This window comes from Panthera leo, chromosome B4 (assembly GCF_018350215.1).
Source record: "Panthera leo isolate Ple1 chromosome B4, P.leo_Ple1_pat1.1, whole genome shotgun sequence".
Lineage (NCBI taxonomy): Eukaryota > Metazoa > Chordata > Mammalia > Carnivora > Felidae > Panthera > Panthera leo.
In genome coordinates, this window is record NC_056685.1 from 118266823 (window position 1) to 118287299 (window position 20477).

Below are 20477 nucleotides of genomic sequence, written 5' to 3' on the forward strand. Positions count from 1 at the left end.
TCTTGTATAGGAGCCTTCTTCCTCCCTTCCTGGGACTGAAGCCCCGACAATGCCAGAAATATATTCAAGAATGGAGAGACGGCTGTCACCATCCCTAAATATTCAGAAGATAATTGCCAACCAAAGTTAGAGCATCTTGACATAAAACATCCCTTTCACTCCCAAGCCAATTTGCCTATCCAAATCAAATAAACAGCTATAATTATAAAATCACACATACTGATACATAGTCAGCATTAGGAAAATGACACCGAAAACGTTTGACAGCGAGGCCTGCTTTCTGTCCTTGGCTTTTTCTCAGTGCCTGGGCAGAGAACAAAGAGGATCTCTTGGAACTGAAAATGACTCAGAAGCAAGGTAAGTGTAGAGCAATGAGAAGCATCAGCCCTGGGTTTTCCTGCTTTGGGGCTGAAACTTAACATTGTTATTATTATTTGAAAATGAGATAACTTTGTCTTTAAGAAACAGAACTGATTCCACTTAAATGGACTTTCATCAAGAGGCAGAAAGGGGGAAATGCTTTGCTTAAGCAGACACAGAGCCGACCTACCCCGTGACATGACCCACTTCAGTTCCACTGGGGATAAGAGTGTGTGGTCAACTTTCATTGGACTTTGAAAGGCAAAACCTTCATGTGTGAATTACATATTGGCCAATTAGTCTTAATATTACAGGCTGAACACTTTACCTAAAGTGCCGACGTCAGGAATACCTGCGGGATTCATCAATCCCTATGCATAAAAGAGCACAAAAAAACTCAGCTTCTCTGCTATGACCTATGAATTATGTTGAATCATTATTTTTTGACTTGATGTTTCATTCATGTCACCGTGGCTGTTTTCAAGAACGTAAGGAAAATGCAAACGCAGGGAGAATTTTCGTTTCCCACTGAGAACCAACTTTAAAAGGTTCCTATGACACTTGCATTTGTTTTGGGTAACTGGTTACATGCTCTGTTGTGTTCATCTTCCCAGGATTAGGGGTCAATGATGCAGTGTTGGCCCTCCCAGTCACTAGGCTGGGGAACTCAGCACAAACCAGAGGAGGGCTGGGAAGCCAGTGGGCTGTGACATCTCAGAGTGAGAACAAACTCACTGTTGAAATAGGCTTGTGTGTGTGGTGTGGTATGTGCCCTGCCTCAGGGTCCAGTCAGGAAGGCAGAAACCGCACCAAGTATTTCGCACAGAAGGGATTTACTACAAGCACTTGGGTCCATGGCTGTAAGTAAGGGGCACAGGTTCTTATGGACAAAGTATAAATAAAAACCTCCAGGGCAAAATGCTTTCAAACTGCACACAGGGGTTTGGTCAGCTCAGCCAAACACCCTGGTTCGAACTACATTCCAGCCATTTGGATCGCCCGACTTGCTTCTGTTGGGAAGTATAAAATCTCTCCTCATTTCCTGTCGTCAATTGCAGCATGGAGTAGCTGAAAAGTGTTCAAGCAATTACTGGGCTTCACCAACTGGGTGCCTCTGGCCATAAGGGGCCTTTTGGGTTTGCAATAGCTCTGCTGTCATTTCCCTTCCTTGGCTGATCCTGGTACAAATTGCTGATGGCTCCAAGAGTGTGTCCTCTTGCTCACTGGAGGGGAAGTCAGGTTTCTACAAAAATGCTCTTTGCTTTTAGATGTGTGTGGTGCTGGTGGGGGTGGAAGGGTGGTGGTGGGGGAGGCTGGGGACAGAGGAGATCGCTCACCCGCAATGCTAATCAAACCACCACTGTTGGTTCTGCTTCCTAATTATCTCTTAAAGTCATCCCCTTCCCTATTCCCATGAATGTTCCCACTATGTTCCTTCAGGCCATTTCATTGCTCAGCTTAAATTTCACAACAACCTCTTAACTGGTTCCTCTGCCTTCCACACAGCCTTCTTCCTATCCACAGTTCTCCAGTGCAGTGATTCTCAACCAGGGGCAAACTGCTCTACCCCCACCCTTGCCCCCAGCAGCAGCAGACGTTTGGAAATGTGTGAGAGCCATTGGGATTGTCACATAACTGGGGGCAGGGGGTGGGGGGCCATGCTGTCATTAAAGGAATAGGAGCCAGGGAGGCTGCATTATCTAGTGTTCTCATTTCCTACTGCTCGGGTAGTGAAGTACCACAGATTTAGCAGCTTAAAGCAACATCCATTTATTACTGCAAAAGTTATGTAGGTCAGAAGTCTGACAGAGGTCTAACTGGGCTCAAATCAAGGTTTCGGAAGGGCTGCACTCCTTAATGGAAGCGAGCTCCTCTTCCAAGCTCAGTAAAGTTGTTGGCAGAATTCAGTTCCGTGGGATTGTAGAACTGAAGTGGCAGTTTCCTTGCTGGCTATCAGCAGAGATCATTCAAGCTTTTAGGGCCTCCCATACTTCTTGGTTCATTTCTCCCTTCATCTTCAAAGAAAGTAATGGTGGATTGAATACTTTTCATGCCTCGCGTCTCCTACCACATCTTTCCCTGATTCTTCTGTCTTCCTCTTCCCTTCTAAGGGCCCATGTGATTAGATGGGGCCTGCCCAATCTAGGTAACCCAGGATAGCCTCCTTATTTTAAAACCCATAACTTTAATACTATCCACAAAGTCCCTTTTGCCATGTAATATAACCTGTTCATAGGTTCTGGGAATTAGCACATGGGTATCTTTGGGAAGCCAGTAATCTGCAACCACAGCTGGAATGATCTCCATAGTAGAGAATTGTTCCACTCAAAATGCCACTAGCAGCCTCTTTGAAAAATATGGAGTGGGTGAGTTTCCTAAAATGCAAATCTAATATGTCTCTTTCTTGCTTTGAACTCCTCCAGGGAATCCTCATTGCCCTCAAGACAAAATCCAGGACAAAGCTTTAGCATGCCTACCAGAGAGTTCTCTAAGATCGGGCATCTCTTCAACCCTAGTTCACAAAGGGCTCCGCCTCTGTCTCATGGCTCCGGCCACAGTGAATAATTTTTGACCATCCTGTGTTCTCTTACCTCTCATTCTTTGGGTAGGCTCTTTCCTCCATCTGGGATGCTCCTCCCTTTAACTCTCACCCACTTCCTTTAACCTAATTCCAACTCAACTTTCAGATCTTACTTTAGACCTTATTTCTTCATGAAAGCCTTCCATGACCCTGCAAGCCTGTGTGAGGCAACACTCCTACATGCTCCCATAGCACCCACATGCCCATCCATACCATTTATCACAGGGCTTTGTAATATCTGGCCTGTTTATCATTCCTTCATCAACTCTAAGCTCTGAGAAGACAGGGATAATAGCGTCTGTCCTGTTTGTTGTTGTATCCATAGCACTTAGCTCACATCTGCCATATACTTATCTTCAATACATGTTGATTCATTAAGTAAAATTACTTGGTCATGTTTACTTTGATATAAAAGATACAGTAAATTTGGTTCCAACCCTTCTCTAATAGACATTGTCATAGCAAAGCTGTGTTCCAAACTTTTACAGACAGCATTTCATCTGAACTCCATATCTGCATGAAACTATGATTATTATTATTAAATTGGTGTTACAGAGGAGGAGATCCAAACTCAGGGGGGATAAATAATTCCTCATAAAATTATGTGGCCCACAAGTGGCTAAACTGGACCCAAGTCTGATTTCTGATTCCCAAGCCAATACCACGGTACCTTTCTGCAGCAACAAGTAGCATCTCGTAGTTTATAAAGCACCAAATCACAGAATCCTCCTAAGTCCACTATAAGATAAAAATATTGATCCCTTTTTTAAACATGAGGAAAGAGACTCATTGAGCTTAAGGGACTAAGGTCACACAGTTAGTATGTGGCAAATTCAGAACTAGAAACCAGATGTTTTAAACCCATTCCTCTTACCCTAATTCTATGACCTCTGAACTGGGAAAATGGCAGAACTTGGAGGTTAGCAATTTGTTCTTAACTTCTTCATGTCATCATCTCACACCTCCATGCCTATGCACAACCGAGGAACTTAACCAATGAAAAATCTATTTGGACAAAAATGGAACTCTATTCATGAATCGTTTGCATATTATATATGAGGTGAAAAGAGAGAATTATATTATATGAATTTAACCTCCAAAGAGATGATAGGTGATAAATAATGGCAATTACCTAATGAACAAATATTGATTATCATAGTGATCAGAATACCTATATGGTATAAAATCTATCCTTCAGGTAGAGACATCTGTCACCACAATGTACCAGTCAGGACTCTTTTGGTTCCATCGTAACCAGCCTCCAAGACAGCCTCCAATAATCTTCACCTCTTAGTATTCATGTCCTTGTATAGTCCCCTCCCATACTGAATCAGAGCTAACCTATATGAACAATACAATACTGGAGAAGTGACAATGTGTGACTTCCAAGGCTAGGTCATAACAGACATTTGCTTCTCCCACCTTGGCCTCCTGGATTACTTGTTCTTGGGGAAGCCATCTGTCATGTCATATGGGCACAAGCAGCTCTGTGGAGAGGTCTGTGTGAAGAGTAAGTGAAACCTCCCACCAACAACCAGTACCAATGTACCACCATGTGACACAGATCCTCCAGCCCCATTCCAGGCTTCAGGTGACTGTAGTGCCCACCAACATCTGAATGAACAAATCAATCCCAAGTCAAAATCACCCAGAAAAGCTTCTCCTGAATTCCTGACCCACAGAAACTGGATAATAAGATAATAAATGAGCATTGTTGTCTTCAGTCACCAATTTTTGTAGTAGTCTATCATTCGGCAATAGTTAACAATAAAGGCTGCAAGTGACAGAACCTTAATTTCAACTAGTTTTAAACAGTGTAAACTTTTAACCTATGTTCCTACAGGAAGGTTTGAGGGCATGTGGTTTAAAGGACAATGGAACCAGGGCCCCAAAAGATGCCAAAACACTTTTTCTTATCTCTCATCTCTGCTTTTCTCTGCACATATTTTTCATTCTCTCCGACAGTCTTCTTTGATGTAACAGAAAACATGACCACCAACATGATCAGGCAGTACATCTCACTTTCTCTCATCCCAAGTTCTAAAAGCTGGAAAGTGCTCCAAATGGCCAAGCACAAATCATATGTTTATCCTAAATCAAAGAATAGAGGCCAAGTTGATGAGATCCATAAGAATATGGCCATTTCCAGGGCACCTGGTTGGCTCAGTCAGTTGAATGTCTGACTTTGGCCCAGGTCATGATCTCATGGTTCATGGGTTCAAGCCCCACATCGGGCTCTCTGCTGTCATCACAGAACCCACTTTGGATCCTCTGTCCCCCTGTCCCCCTCTCTCTCTGCCTCTCTCTCTCTCTCTCTCTTTCAAAAATAAACATTAAAAAAAAAAAGAATTTGTCCATTTCTATCCAAACCACATGATTAGGATGGGGCAGGGGGGACATTTCTTAGAAGCAGAATGGGATAAGTACAGTTTTCCTTGGAGGAGAACAAGAGGCCTACTCACTACTCATTGTATGTTTGCATAGGAGCATGAGGACACGTCCATGGGCAACTAATTCTAATCCTCTGGTGACACTTGACATCATTGTTTTCACATGTCTCTTTATCACCTGGCCATAAGGACAAGCTTCTCCCCTGCCAGGAAATCACATGAGCCAAATTTCCAAAGAGAAATAAATCTTGGGGGCACCTGGGTGGCTCAGTTGGTTAAGTGTCTGACTCTTGATTTTGGCTCAGGTCATGATCTCACAGTTCATGAGATTGAGCTCCTCATTGGGCTCTGTGCTAACAGTGTAGAGCCTACTTGGGATATTCTTTCTCCCTCTCTCTCTGCCTCTCTTCCACTCATGTTCTCTCTCTCTCAAAATAAATAAATAAACATTTTCAAAGACGGAAATGGAGAAAAAAAAAGAAAAAAGTATCCCAAAGAAGCCCAGCATTACAAAATACTTTAAAAAATGCTTTTCCTAGAAACTAGGGCCTAGATGATGAGAACGAGGAAATTAATGATAATAGATATAGTCTAGCAAGCACATGTTAGGCACATGAGGTTCCTGGATAGCACTTAATTTGCCTCATGTCACACAGGTGATAAATGCCAAAGTTAAGACCACACCTAGGTCTGTCTCTCACCAAAGTCCAAGCTCTTAATCACTTGGAGAAAGGATACCAGAGAAAGGATCATACAAGCCCAAGACTTACTCAAGTTCATGTTTAGCACCTAAGCTAAAGAGAGGGAGAGCAAGGCGGGCTCAGCTCAAGATTCATTCTCCTGTAGATTCTGTATCTAGCTAGACCTCACCTCATCACTCCCCTGGGCTCCAGCTGGGAGAACAGAATTCCAGCCCAGTACTGCTGCATTTGTCTAGGAAGCAAAGCAAGACCCAAGGCAAAGGTTTTCAGAATTTTGTCATAGCAAAATCTCTGCTTTTCATTGTCCTCAGAAATAAATATTGCTAAACCAGTTCCATCTTCGGAAGGTTCTCAGAGCCAGTTACATAAATTGAAAACCCATGTGACTTATTCCAGTTAGAAGTGGGCCACTCAGAACAAAAATGTTGAGCATTTTGCAATGGTCAGGGCAATCCGTAGTTGAAGACCATGCCTATTGCATGCCATCTGTGTCTTGGGACAGTCGACATCACCATTGCATGGTTTCTTCATCTGAAAAATGGGCATAAGTCACATATCACGTAGAGTGATGGTGAAAACCAAGTAAGGTACCATCTGTGAAAACACCCAACATGGTACTTGGTAAATATTGGTGGAATTTTTCTTTCATCAACAGGGCTTTGTTTTGTTCTGTGTGCCAGTGCACAAGACTTTTCTCCTCAAGATTATAAATTCCTTATGGCAGAGACACTCTCATTGCTGTTCTGTACCCTACACATCACCTATGAGCAGGTAGTGTTTGATGTGCTAATGCAGTAGGCTCCACAGGGAGCAAATTAAACCAGCAGGTAGCATGCTTTCTGGCATGCTGCAATATGCCTTCATCTCAACCAGATAACAATAATGTGGATGAACACTTCAAAATTTGGACAGACAGATCTCCAAGTTAGCAGACTCAGTGACTCTAAGAGGGAAGCCTGTGGATACATGTAAATATTTTAACCCTACATGTCAAAAATAGTGTTCATGGGTATAAAAGTTCAGTTAACAGGACCTACCCTTCCACGCCTGATCTGGGCAATGATGCCCTCTCTCGAACCCCTTTGACCAGGAAACCCAATGTGACCACATTGTAAGATACATGATCCCCCTAGCCCTAGTGAGATGTATATCGTTCATTGGACCAGAGACAGAAAATTATGATGCAACCAGGCACAGAATGAAGAACTGACCAATTAGATTCTTTCCCTTGGGAATTTGTCTCAGTCTGTTCAGACTGCTGTAACAAAATAGCATAGATTGAGTGGCTATTAAAAAAAAAAAAAAAAACCACACACATTTATTTCTCACAATTCCAGAGACTGGGAAGTCCAAGGTCATGGTACTGCTCAGATTCTGGTGAGGACCCATTTCCTCATTGACAACTGTCTTCTCACTATAACCTCACATGGTGTAAGAGGAAAAATTTATCTGGGGTCTCTAATAAGGGTGTTAATCCCATCATGAGATCTCTACCTTCATGACCTAATCACCTCCCAAAGGCTTCACCTCATAACACCATCACCCTGGGGTGGTAAGATTTCAGAATATGAATTTGGGGGGGACAGGAATATTCAGTCTATAGCAGAATGTGTATTTAGAAATACTGAGAAAATGAAGGAATGGGAGTTAAAACTGAAAGAATACCATTAGTAGGCATATTACAGTAGGGAATGAAGATTGGATCTAGTCAGCCTGGATCCTTGTACCAGTTGTCAGTTCTGTGTGATCTTGGCCAAGGTACGTTATCTCTCTGAACTCAGTGTCTTCATCTGTAAAAATGGAAGTGATAATAGAACCTGCACTGTGGCCCTAGTGTAAATTTCAAAGAGTAAATGAATGTGGGAAGCACTTGGAATGATGGCTAACATAGAGTTAGCACCATGTAAGTGATGGTTAGCATTATCAGGTAGACTCCAAGACCAAGGCAAGTCCACGCCATCTGCAGGCCATTATAAGAAAGCAGAAACTATGAGGGAACATAGGGAGCCAGTCAATACCGAGAGCATGTGCAGACAGAAGCCATGAATCACAAAGACCCCCCTAGCCCAAGAGAGAGATACACAGAGCATAACTTGTCTTCAAGCTGATCCTGCTCTAATTTCCTTAAAATAAACTCCCTGAAGCATGGGTCACCTGTCTGTTCTCTGAGCTAAGCCACATAAAGAACCTAAAATTTGGTACAAGAAGGATCCTGAACAAGCAGAAACATTGTGTCTTTCTGCTAAGAGGTTTGCAAAGGCTTGATGGAAATGACATATCCCAATTTTTTCAGTAAAAGAGAAAAGAATGAGGCTCTGGAAAAACCCCATCAGCATGCCCCTTACCTTGCCATGAATTTCTGGTAAAAACCCTAAGCTGGCACATATGAGCTCTCTACATCTAGCAAAGTGATAACCCTTATCAAGAGGCAGAGTCTGAAGCAAAGAATGTCTTGCAGCCCAGATAAGCTCCAAGGCGCTGGGCCAGGGTAATGGACCATAGGAGATGGAGCAGGGGTCTGCCAAGCTCAATAATACAGCATTGTTGCTGCACTGGAAAATGTTTTAATTTACATTTTCAAGTGCAAAATATTTTCCCCTCATGCTTTGGCTAAATTAGGTAGTTAAAGTCTGTGAAGTGGCAGTAATTGGAAACAATGGATTTTATATTTGACATTTATTATTTTAGTGGAATCTGTTTTACATTTACATCAAACATCCAAGGACCCCTGCAGAAGTTTCTTCTGCTATTGCATTACCATTTAGTTCTAATAATGCACTTTGAATCCCCAATTCTTGATTATAATTATATCATTTCAGATGGAGTGAGAGATAAGGTAAAGATAAACTTTCCATGGAAATTGTACCCCTGTGCTCTCTTCTCCTTTTGTTGAACTTTCGTGAGCTGATAATTCATTCAGTATATTTTTACTTAATTCTTCACAGTTTCATTTTATCCTGTAATTACTTTATATACTTTGGTCTTACTTCACCGAAGGTCTACTTAAGGACAAAGACCATGTCTTAAGCCCACATAGCACTTGCTTTGAATCCAAGCACACAAAATTCAAGGAATGTTTGGTTGACTGTTCAAAATATATTAGCATAATAGGAAATTGGAGTCGATGCTAGGGGAGGAAACTGGAAGGACAAAATTCCAGCTGGATACAAGGAAAACTTATAACCACTCAAGGTGGATTAGGTTGATTTAGAAAGTGATGAATCCTTTTTTTCCCAGGAGTGTTCAAACAGAAACTCAGTGACCAGAGTAATTCTTGACATAAGCCAAGAATTAATAGGTTTGGAGTCAGAAAGAATTGAGTTTGACAACTAGCCCCATACCCTAAAATATGTGGCCTTGGGCAAGTGACTTAATCTCCCTAAGTCTCGGTGTCCTCATCTTGCAATGGGGTTAATAGTCTAGAAAAAATCAGGAAACCTATCCGTGTAATGAACCAGATGTCCTGGGGGGCCACTCAAGGATTCAGTGGTCCTTTCTTTCATGGTGGGGGAAGGTCAAAAAATACCATTTAATTCTTGACTTTGTTTTTTATTTATTTTTATGTTTTTAAATTTTTTAATTACTTATGTATTTTAATTTACATCTAAGTTAGCTAGCATATAGAGCAACAATGATTTCAGGAGTAGATTCTTTAATGCCCCTTACCAATTTAGCCTATCCCCCTCCCACAACCCCTCCAGTAACCCTCAGTTTGTTCTCCATATTTAAGAGTCCTTTATGTTTTGTCCCCCTCCCTGTTTTTCTATTATTTTTGCTTCCCTTCCCTTATGTTCATCTGTTTTGTATCTTAAAGCCCTCATATGAGTGATTGACTTTAATATTTAGAGAAATATAGACTGAGCAAAGTTTTAAAATGCAACTCAAAAATAGCCACTAGAAATAAAAATAGAATGTGTAACTTCCAAATCACAGGAGAGACTGAAAGTGACAGAAAACAAGGGAAGAAAATCTAAGATGACAGAAACTATATAACAAAATGGCATAACAAAAATAACCTATATCTATTTATGCAAATTGAAGTACTGGTGCCCAGAGCCATAGCAAGGACTTTACATACCTTATCTCCTTTAGCTCTTTCAGTGTCCTAGAGGCTGGTGTTATTATTGTGCCCATTTACAGGTGAGAAAACTGAGGCTTAGGAACGAGGGAAATTGTTAAACTTATCCAAGAGCTGCCTGGAAATTGAATCCAAGCAGTCTGACTGCAGAGCACCTACCCCTAAACATTACACCATCCTGTAGGAATAAAAGAAGGGTGCGTGTGTTTGTATGTCTAAATATGCTCACATATGTACATTGATAGGAAAGAATGAATCAAAAATAAATAAACATGTTAAACAGTGTTTATCTCCAAGTAGCGGGATTTTGAGGAATCTTAATTTTCTCTTTTACGGTTTTCTGTATTTTTCAAAATTTGTCTGCTTTTAGCATATATTTTTATAGTCAGGGCAGAGGCTGTAAAATTTACAATAGATTGTCCCTCTTCTTGTTATACCAAGAAGCCTTAAGTCATGGTATAAAATTCTTGAGTTTTTCATGGGATTTATGTCCCTGGGGGGAATGTTTCCAAAGTGTTCTCATTATTTCTTCCAGTGGAGCCAGAACGAAAACTAGTAGACGCAGCTGTTTGTTTTGTTGTGTCTAGTCCATCCAATATGGATTTAAAAAAAAAGAAGAAGAAGAAGAAGGGAGGGGTTTAAGTCAGAGGAAAATTTCAACAATCCCTCATCCCATGCTGTAATTTGATTCACAGTAAAATTTTTAAAATACAGTTGTCAGAAATCCTGTAAGTTTTGAAGCTCTGCTGTAATGCATGTCTCATCTGAGGAGTTCTAAGAGAATCCCCAAATCCAGGAAAAGGCCACCCCAAAAGGCGGGATGTGAGAATACATGTCTACACACCAGTCATGAGGCCACACAGCAACACACTCTTCCCCAGAGTATTTCCATCCCATCAAACCACAGAAATTGCCAGAAAGGATCCTAGTGTTGAACTTAGCTTTTCTCTTTGCAGATGAGGAAACTGAGGTCCTGAAAGTCTGTGATCAGTTTGTCTCTAGCATTACCTCCCTAAACCAATCTACGGCTATGACTCGCCTGGATTCCTCCTGAGTGATCTGACCCACACCCACTCCAGCCACTCTCAAATCCAGTTACCACAATGCCGATCACCCCCCCTCTCTCATGGGTGCCTTCTATTTCCTAAAATAAAGAACAATGTTCTTTGGGTTTTTTTTTAAATATTTATTTATGTTTGGGGTGGGGGGGGGGGAGAGGAGGAAGAGAGAGAGAGAGTGTGAGCAGGGAAGGGGCAGAGAGAGGAGACACAGAATCCAAAGCAGGCTCTAGGCTCTGAGCTGTCAGTATAGAGCCCGACGTGGGGCTTGAACTCATGAACCGTGAGATCATGACCTGAGCCAAAGTCAGATCATGAACTGACTGAGTCACCCAGGCGTCCCGTATTCTTACAGTGTTTAACAAGTCCCCCATAATCTGACCCCATCACTCCTTCATTATCTAAATTATCCTCTTTAGTCCTCTCACCTCCAGCTGCACTGTTCTATTTTCCAAACTTTCCATTCTCCCTCCCACCAAGAGATCTTCACACATGTCCTTTTCCTCTACCTGCCATCTACCTAGATTATTTCCACTAAAGAGCCTTCCCAGATTAAGTCCAAATTGGCTCTCTCACCCACCATCTACATGTCCTTCCTAGACCTCATCCAATTCATAGCTTTACATTTCTGGACCTATTTTCCCCCACTAGGTTGTAAATCTGAAGAGAAGGGGATATGCCAGTTTCATTCACCATTTGGTCACCAGCACTAGCCTGGAGCCTGCCACATGGCAGGGTTCTGCTAACACTTGTTGGGTGAATGAAAGAGTGGTACACAGTGAGTCTATGACAGAGCAGTGTTCGTTCTTTATCCAACACTATTTCTTTTACACTTTGGGGGAAAAGAAAGAAACATCTGGAATCTCAGGAATCACAGTCTAGAATTGTCTATTTCTCTCCTATCTCAGAAGTATACAGTTTTAGAATGACTTTGGACATTAGATGTTGCTAATCCAAGCTTCTCACTTTCAAATCAAAGAAGCATGGGCCCAGAGAGGTTGTGTAGTTCTCTCAAGGGCACAGGTGGTGATAGACTCAGGACTCAAATCCGTGACTCTAGCGCTACCTCCTTTAGGGCACACTGTCTCTTTCAAACAGCCCTGCCTTTATCCAGCAATGGTAGCTCTAGCCAAATTCTTGTTTTTCTCCCAGATTTAAACTTCCAGAGCTTCTCCCTCCAACTTCTCTCAAAGTCCTCCTTTTCCACCTCCAATCCCAAGTTCCCATTAAATTCCTTCATCCTACTTAGAGCTGCAAAATTACTTGCTCGTGTTTGTTTGTTTCAATATGCTTCCCTGACATTCTGGACTCTCAATAAGTCAACCAGTCACACACACACACACACACACACACACACACACACAGGTATTCAATCCCTCCTGTATGTTCAAGACTAAGTTGGGTGCTACAGGGAATAAAAGGAAGACACAAATGTCCTTCTGACCCTTAAGAAACAAAAAAGCTATTTGAAGAAGTAGAGTTTGCACAGCTAACACTACTAGCGAAAAAATAAAAAGTGGTAATGACAGTAATCTAGTTTGTGGAATATGGACTCTGAGTGCTATAGAAATTGAGCTGAAAAGATGAGGAAGACGACACATGAAAGGTAGAAGTTGACCTAAAGCATAAAGGAAGGGAAGCACTTGGGCTTGCAGAGAAGAGAGAGAAAAAGCAATTGCAGTCACCATATTCCAACAAGGAAGTGTCATTAATAAATTTTGTAAACTATCAACTCAAATGGAGAGTAGTGCCAGATAGGAGACTTTGAAGAAAGTAAGGGCGTATAGTCTTTTCTAGATCCCCCAGGGACTGGTGACAGAGAAGTTAGGGCAACTTGAAAGCCAGTATGACTCTCAAACCCTACAAGGGCCTCCCTACTGCCCAGATGCCAACATTAACAGATAATAGTAAAGTTAACTCTTACTGCTTCTAACTAGGTGCCATGCATTGTGTTAGGTGCTTTGATATGTTATCTCATTTATTCATACCTAATCCTCCTAGCATTCCAGTGACAGTAGGTAGTATTATTATTGTCAGCTTCCATGTGAGGAAACTAAGGTTTTTGTCAGAGTAAATAAGCTGCCAAACAAGATTGCATAGCTGGATTACATAGAGCCAGTCAAGCCAAATTCTCTGACTTTGGAGCGTGAACAAAAATAAAAAAACTCAGAAGTCCCCAACTCTGTTTTAAAAAACCTAAACAATATCACAGAGCATGAACTCAGAAGACTGTCCATACTATCTCTGATGGATAATCTTGAGGAATTCTATAAATTCCTCACGAGAGGAATTTTATAAAATACTCACGAAAGTGAGTCGTGCAGGAATAGAAAGACGCAAAGGGGTCAGTTCTCACAACTCGATGGCCTCAAATTTTCATTAGTTCAGGCCATTAAGTCATGACTAAGAGGGGGGAAAAGCTACAATGTATCTGAGTTGGTGGCCTCTAAACTACATGAATTCTTCTCCATTCTTTCCCCACCACTGATTTTTCCTCCTGATGTTAATAAAAGCATTTTAACACACCCGTTACATGTAACATAGAGTACGTAAATTGCGGCATCAAAGGAAGGAAGGAAAAAGGGGAGGGAGGGAAGGAAGGAAGAAAGGAGAAGAAGAAATTCAGAAAAATTGTCTCCTGTTGTCCAATGATGCTAGCCACTGCCTCTTAGCTTTCCTCCATCTCCAGTAATGTATGTTGACAATAGTGACACCTCCTGGCGAAAACAAACTTGACCTCCTGCAGGATTTCATTTTGCTCACTCCCTGCAAATTACTCTTGACTCTTCTTGTTGCCTCCAGGTGCAATTTTCTTTTCCTTATCTGGAAAAGTATAAACTGACACAGCCCATCCTCAACCTTAGAAACTCAATAACCCAGTGCTGACCTGATCACAGAACTCCGCTATGCAAAACCCCTGAGTTTCATCCCTGAACATGTCAGCATGATTAGCCCAGAGACCCAATTCACAGTCTTCCTACTTACAGCTACATTAAATATAAATAAAGCAAACTAAATATCAGCTACTGAAAAATAGTTCAATTAAATTCTACAATGAGAGTGCCTCTTGGTTTTAATGTGTTTAATCCCCTAGGAAGCATATTTGGTGTGTGCCCTTTTCTTGTAGGTTTTTTTTTTTTTTTTTTTTTTGTCTCAGACTTGTGTGAGTCACACAGTCACCAAAATGACTAAAAGCTCTTGTAATTATTGTTCACCAAAAACACCAAAAGATTTGTTTAATGAGTGTGGAAGGTTTCGTTTTATCTCACTGGCATAACATTCTAGAGTGTGATCCCTATGGTTACTAGCCTTGAGAATAGTATATTGGAAAATACAGTAAGGTGTTTTTTCCATACTTTGAAAGCAGTCCAGCATTTTTTTTTTCTAAACTAGACCACTGAACAAGCACAATTAAAGGAAAGAGGAGTTGGCCAATCACAGCAGAGAATAAAGCCAATCTCAGACCCCATGGTATTTTCTCAAATTTTATAAAATAGCTGAGGGCTTCTATTGTTCTCTAGAAAGAAGGCATTCAGTGATTCAGAGCATGAAGAATTTACCTTGAAACTGGTTTGCTTCTATTCCATTCACAGTCTTACAATGAAACCCTTTCATTTGGTTAACTAAACTTTTAAGTTCATAGGTTGGAAAATATCTATGAACTTTCCCTTAGTTGTACTCTTATTTTGAAAAGGTTCCTATGAGAGATCTGCACATTAATTCTCAGGTGAACTTGCATTTCAAATTAATAAAAATTCAAACCTTTGCTCCTTTTCACATCTAGTGATTCTTTAGGCAAATAAACCTTGGAGATTAGATTATGTCTTTGCTATGCATGAACAGAAAACACTTGTATTAGAAAGAACAAAAGCCCTTCAACTGATCAAAAAGGAAAAGGCAGTTGAGTTGTGGAAGTTATGTTTTTGCTTCTGTTTTATTGAAAACTATGGTTGAAATTTTAACTTCGTTCTGACACAGTGAAAATTCCAAACATGAGCATTTCGAATCATTTATGTAAAAGCTAATTGTGGTGAAGGCGGTCAATTCCTAAGCTCTCTGCTTGCTTTAGAGCCCAGTTGAAAGATAGATAATCAACTAGAAGAATGTGTCTCATGGTTAACATAGCATCAAAATGAAAGATCTGGAACATGTCAACTAACATACAACTAATGAATATATATTTGGACTTCATTAGGTAGTTTACTCAATTAGTCAACAGTGAATAAAGTGTGTGCAGTGGGTTAAGCAAAATGCGAGGTATTGGGAAGCAATGATGGTCCCTGCCCTCAAGTGAGAGCAGTCTAATAGAAGAAAGGTTTGCATGGGACATACTTATTCTAAAGAATTATTCACTGTTTATCTGACATTCAAATTTAACCAGGTGTCCTGTATTTTTATCTATTAAATCTGGTGAGCCTAAGAGAAAGTAAATGAGCAATTGCAACAGTGTGAAGTGGTAAGTATGATCTGAATGCTAAAGAAGTGGTTAAGGATGTATGAGTAACCCAGACTGGGGAACCAGGATCTGAAAGATGAATAGGAGCTAACCAAGAAAAAGGAAAAGTTAAGAGGTTTCAAGAAGGAATGCAAGTGCAAAGTTCACATGCAGAGAAAGAGACTGGCTTATGCCTATCACTGTCATACAAAATAACTGGGCATGGGGTGATAAGGCAGGAGAGATTGCAGATGCCCAACCATGGAGATCCTATAAAGACATTTGGACATCTTTAGGACAATGGAAAGTTGTAAAGGTTTCCAGGCAGCAGTGTTATACAATTGGGTGTTTGATTTAAGAAGACTGTTCTGGGTGAATGGTGGAAAATGGATAAACAGCTGGCAAGATGGGAGGCAAAGAAATCAGTTGAAATAATTAGCCTAAGGGACACTAGTGGCTTGAACTAAAATTCTAGCAATGTGGATATAAGAAAAGGACAAATGAGAAAGACACAGGAGAGATGGATTAGGAGGGGGGTTCAGGAATATTTGGTGATCAACTGAATAAGGGTTATCTGAAAGGAAAGACTCAAGTATAATTTAAAAAAATAATAGAGCATTTATCATAGATCACTATACAAAGTGCTACAAACATATTTATAATGTTCTCCCAAGTCTATGAAACAGGCACTACTGTTCCTGTTTTGGAAATGAAGGAAATAAGACTTACAGAGACAAATACGTGATTAGCCTGTAAACCTAATAAGTAGTGCGGTAAGGATGACATCCAGTTTTGGAGGCAGAGCTAAGAGCTGAATGATGGTGTCATTGAAATACAGGTGCCATTGAAATATAGGAGGGGCAAACATTTGCAGAAAAGGTGCTGACTCCTTTTTAGACTTGGTTGATCTCAGGTGCCTGTGGATGATGTCTGAGGGCAACTGAATAGATGGGCCTAGAGCTCAGCAAAGGGACTGGACCAGAAATTGTGATTGGGAAGTGGTCAGAGTTGCATTTAAAATTGAAACCATGAGAGTATAGATAAGATGGCCTGGAGAAGGTATACCAAGTGAGACCAGAAAGGAGCATAGGGAAGAAGCCTGAAAAACACCAACATTCAAGGGGCAGGAATGGACAGAGCAGTAGGAGAAAGACCAGAAGAGCATGGTGTAAAAGAAGACAAGAAAAGAGAGCATTCTAAAATGAAGGAAGTGTCAGCATTGTGATAGGAGTTATACAAAATATACCAGTGAGAGAGGAAGTTCAGAGGGTCAACCTGTTGTACATAGCAGAAGAGAAAATCTTCAAAGCTAGCTAGTTGAAATAAAAAAGAATTAAATTAGCAAATTTAGGGGTAAAGCATCCTAGTACAAAAGGAAAACCAGATAAAATAGGTGGAAGAGGATGGTCAAAATGTGAACTGCTGTGCATTCTTGACAGCCCAGGAATGAAATGAGTCAAGAATGCAATGGGAACATGACCAGGTAGGGTTAAGGTTAGTTTCAATAAAGACTACACTTCACATTTTAATGAAGTTAAATAAAGACCAAACCCACCCCTGGTTGACCTAGTCATGAGTGAACTGTATCCCATACCAATAGTATTATTATGAAAAACAAACTAGGGGAAGATCTGAGTGCATTTTAGGGGAGAGAGGTGAGAGTTGTATGCTACAGACAAAAGGTGTGGTCTTGAGGGAAAGAAGGAAAGTTCTCTAGTTAGGAGGTGAATTCAGCCTGCCTGCTGGAAAGTTTCTAGGTACAACACTGACCTTTTGTTCTCTTATTGTCCCTGAAAAAAAACATGCACCATAGTTTTGTGTATTATTAAGAGAGAAAAACACCTCTGCCTAGAGCTAGAAGACAAAGGGCTACACTCTGTAGAAGAGTAAATGAGAAATAAACCCACCACACAGAAGGGGACAGTAAAGAATGGGTACCTCAATTTTGGCACTAATTGGGAAGGAAATCAAAACCTCTCCCATAAAAATATGAGCCAACACACAGATTTTTATCTGAATTTACACCATCAGTGTGGTCAAAAGAAACCTCAACCTGAGAACTTATTTTAAAGTGGTTTCAAGTTGATAGTAGACCAAGTGACTGGTAAAGGAAACTCAAATCCTCCAGGGAAGAAGTCAATGTCAATCCAGGCTAACAGTGATTCTAAATGCCATGAACCGTAAAAAAGGCTAAAAATGTTGGGGAGAGGGGAGGGGAATGTGCCCTAAACTCAATGGAATAATACAATTAATTCATATTTCTAGGAGCTTGCCTGAAAGGACACGTGGACTTCATCTGGTGACCCAAGAAGTTGACTCTAGATCAGAATTTAGATGGTTACCCTGAGATCAGAGCTTAGTTATTCTTACACTCTTACTCTCATTCAACAGCATGGGGCCTGCCCAGAAGAGGTACTGAAAGGAGAACACAGAGTTGATGGCTTGGATCAATGATCAGGGTGACAGAGGCTTCAGGCCATAACTATTCCAGTCCAGTGGAATTCTCAGGGCAGATGCCAAGATGTTTTACCCGACTACTGCCGGGACTGGATCAACCTTCTTCCAAGAACTCAGTTAAATAAGTACTAAAAGAATCCAATGAGTTTAGCAACTATATCACTGCTCCTCTCCAAGAACAATTTTGATGGAGATGGGAAGAAAGAAGAAACATTGCATTGGGTTGAAGTTGGGAAGAAGGTGAATAAACAGGCAGTCCGTGGAAACAATGCTTATCATAAACTCAGTCCTGATAGGCAGGACAGAGATTTTAATTCTCAAAGATGATATCAGTCCATTTTATCTATTATTGAAGGTCAAAATAACACATTCCTGGAAAACCTTTTTGGGGTTTCACAGGGGAGGGAACCCAGTATAAAATCAGTAGCTATATCTAACCAAAAGCTCTTGAAACGAAGGATTTCTTTATAAACACGCCTCCAGATGTGTTCAGTCAGACCACTGAGGAGACATAATAAATTCTTGCATATTAAATGACTTCTGTCTCTTTAGTCCAGTGTGAAAGAATGTTAAAATTAGTTCAGATTGCTTTATTCCAATAACTAACATACATTTATACCTTACTGTCTAGTATGCATTCTAGGTGACACCAAAGCGCTCTTTAAAAATTTCCCACAACCAGAATTTCAGCTGTCTCTGTCCTTCTCCACCCTCACATCATTATTCTAAACTAGTGAAATCTTGCTGCCAATGTAGTGATGGTGTTTAGAGATATGTGGAATCATTCTCAAAGTTCTGTTTATTTTTTCTAAACTTAAAGAAGAATAAAATGGAAAATGGGCATTGTCCCAGCTACAGGGGCTATCCACCAAAAAAGCCTACTTCTTCCTCTCCATAGAGAAATTAAAAAGTCATACGGATATGTTTACAGTCTGATATTTCAGACTTTTTTAGAAGATATATGTTTCATAAATCTAGGCAAAGAGATGTTTTGATGTATTCTCTTACCGAACTCGTCTCCCTAACTGAAATGGACCTGGTAAGGCCAAAAGTAGGATGTCTTAGGAGGAAATTGGCCAATGAGAAGGTGCTTCTGATTTAACTTGATGGAAAAGACATTAAAAGTCAGGGCTTCTTTTATTTGGGGAGGAGGGGAGAACCAAAGATCAAAGGGCAAGGGCACAGTAAGGGACAGGAATGCTATACCATGCATCTTGCTGGACCACCTGTTACTCTGAGACCTAAGGTGACAATTTATGGCTTCCCCTACAATAACATGGCAAGAACTGAAATTATGGACACAGCAGCAGCCAGATCCTCATCTTAGAGGACTTATTTATATAATATCCAATGCCATCTATTTCATTCCTGAGAAAGAACATCTAGATTATAAGAACTGGTACCTTCAGGCTGAAAATAAGAGGGAGGGATAAACCCATGGGTACCAAATTTATATTTTTCTTTTGGTCTATAGCCCCTAAGTCACTAGTTTTTTTTCCTTTTTGTTAAATATTTTGTGCTATTGCAACTAGTCTAGAAGATCATTTGCAAACATGGAACTATCAGATACGTGGGGATTCATTTGCCTGGCTAGTGGCCCCAGTGTTTGAATGTTATGAAAATGCCTTCCTCTGTTAGTTTCCTATTGCAACTGTAACAAATTACTAGATTTTTGGTGGCTTAAGACAACATAAATTTATTTCCTCACAGCTCTGGAAGTCAGAAATTCAAAATGAGTATCACTGGGCAAAAATCAATGTATCTTAAGGGCCACAGTCTCTCCAGGTAAAGTCATACTTCTTCCAGCTTCTGGTGGCTGCTGACATTCTTTGGCTTGTGGCCATATTGCTTCAATCTTCAAGGCCAGTATCTCAAAACTTGACTTTGTTCCATCTCCACATCACCTTTCCTCTGTGTATCAAGTCTCCCACTGCCTTCCTCATGTAAGCATACATGTGATTGCATTTAGGGCCCAACTAGATAACCCACCATAATCTCCCCTTCTCAAGATTCTGAATAATATCCACAAAGACTCTTTTTTTCCACATAAGTTAACATTCACAGGTTCTAGGTATTAGGATGTGGAAATCTTTCGAGGAACCATTTTTCGGTATACTATACTCACTGCTTGCCAAGCGCTTACCACATACAAAATCAAATAGAGGGAGAGATCAAAGCCAAAACCAAGTGATAAACTGTCAGTTAACTCTTCTTCAAACTTTTAGATAAATTCGGTTATCTAAAAAATTCACCAGAAAGGAATATTTTATTCATCCAACTCTGGGTGAAATAAGGTGCCTTAAAAAGAAAAACTCTTCAGTAGTTTTCTGCCTCATGCCTTAGGAACACCTTAACATGGAAATGTTAATGAAAATGGAGAACTAGAATGTCCCTACAATCTCTAATAGTGCTACATT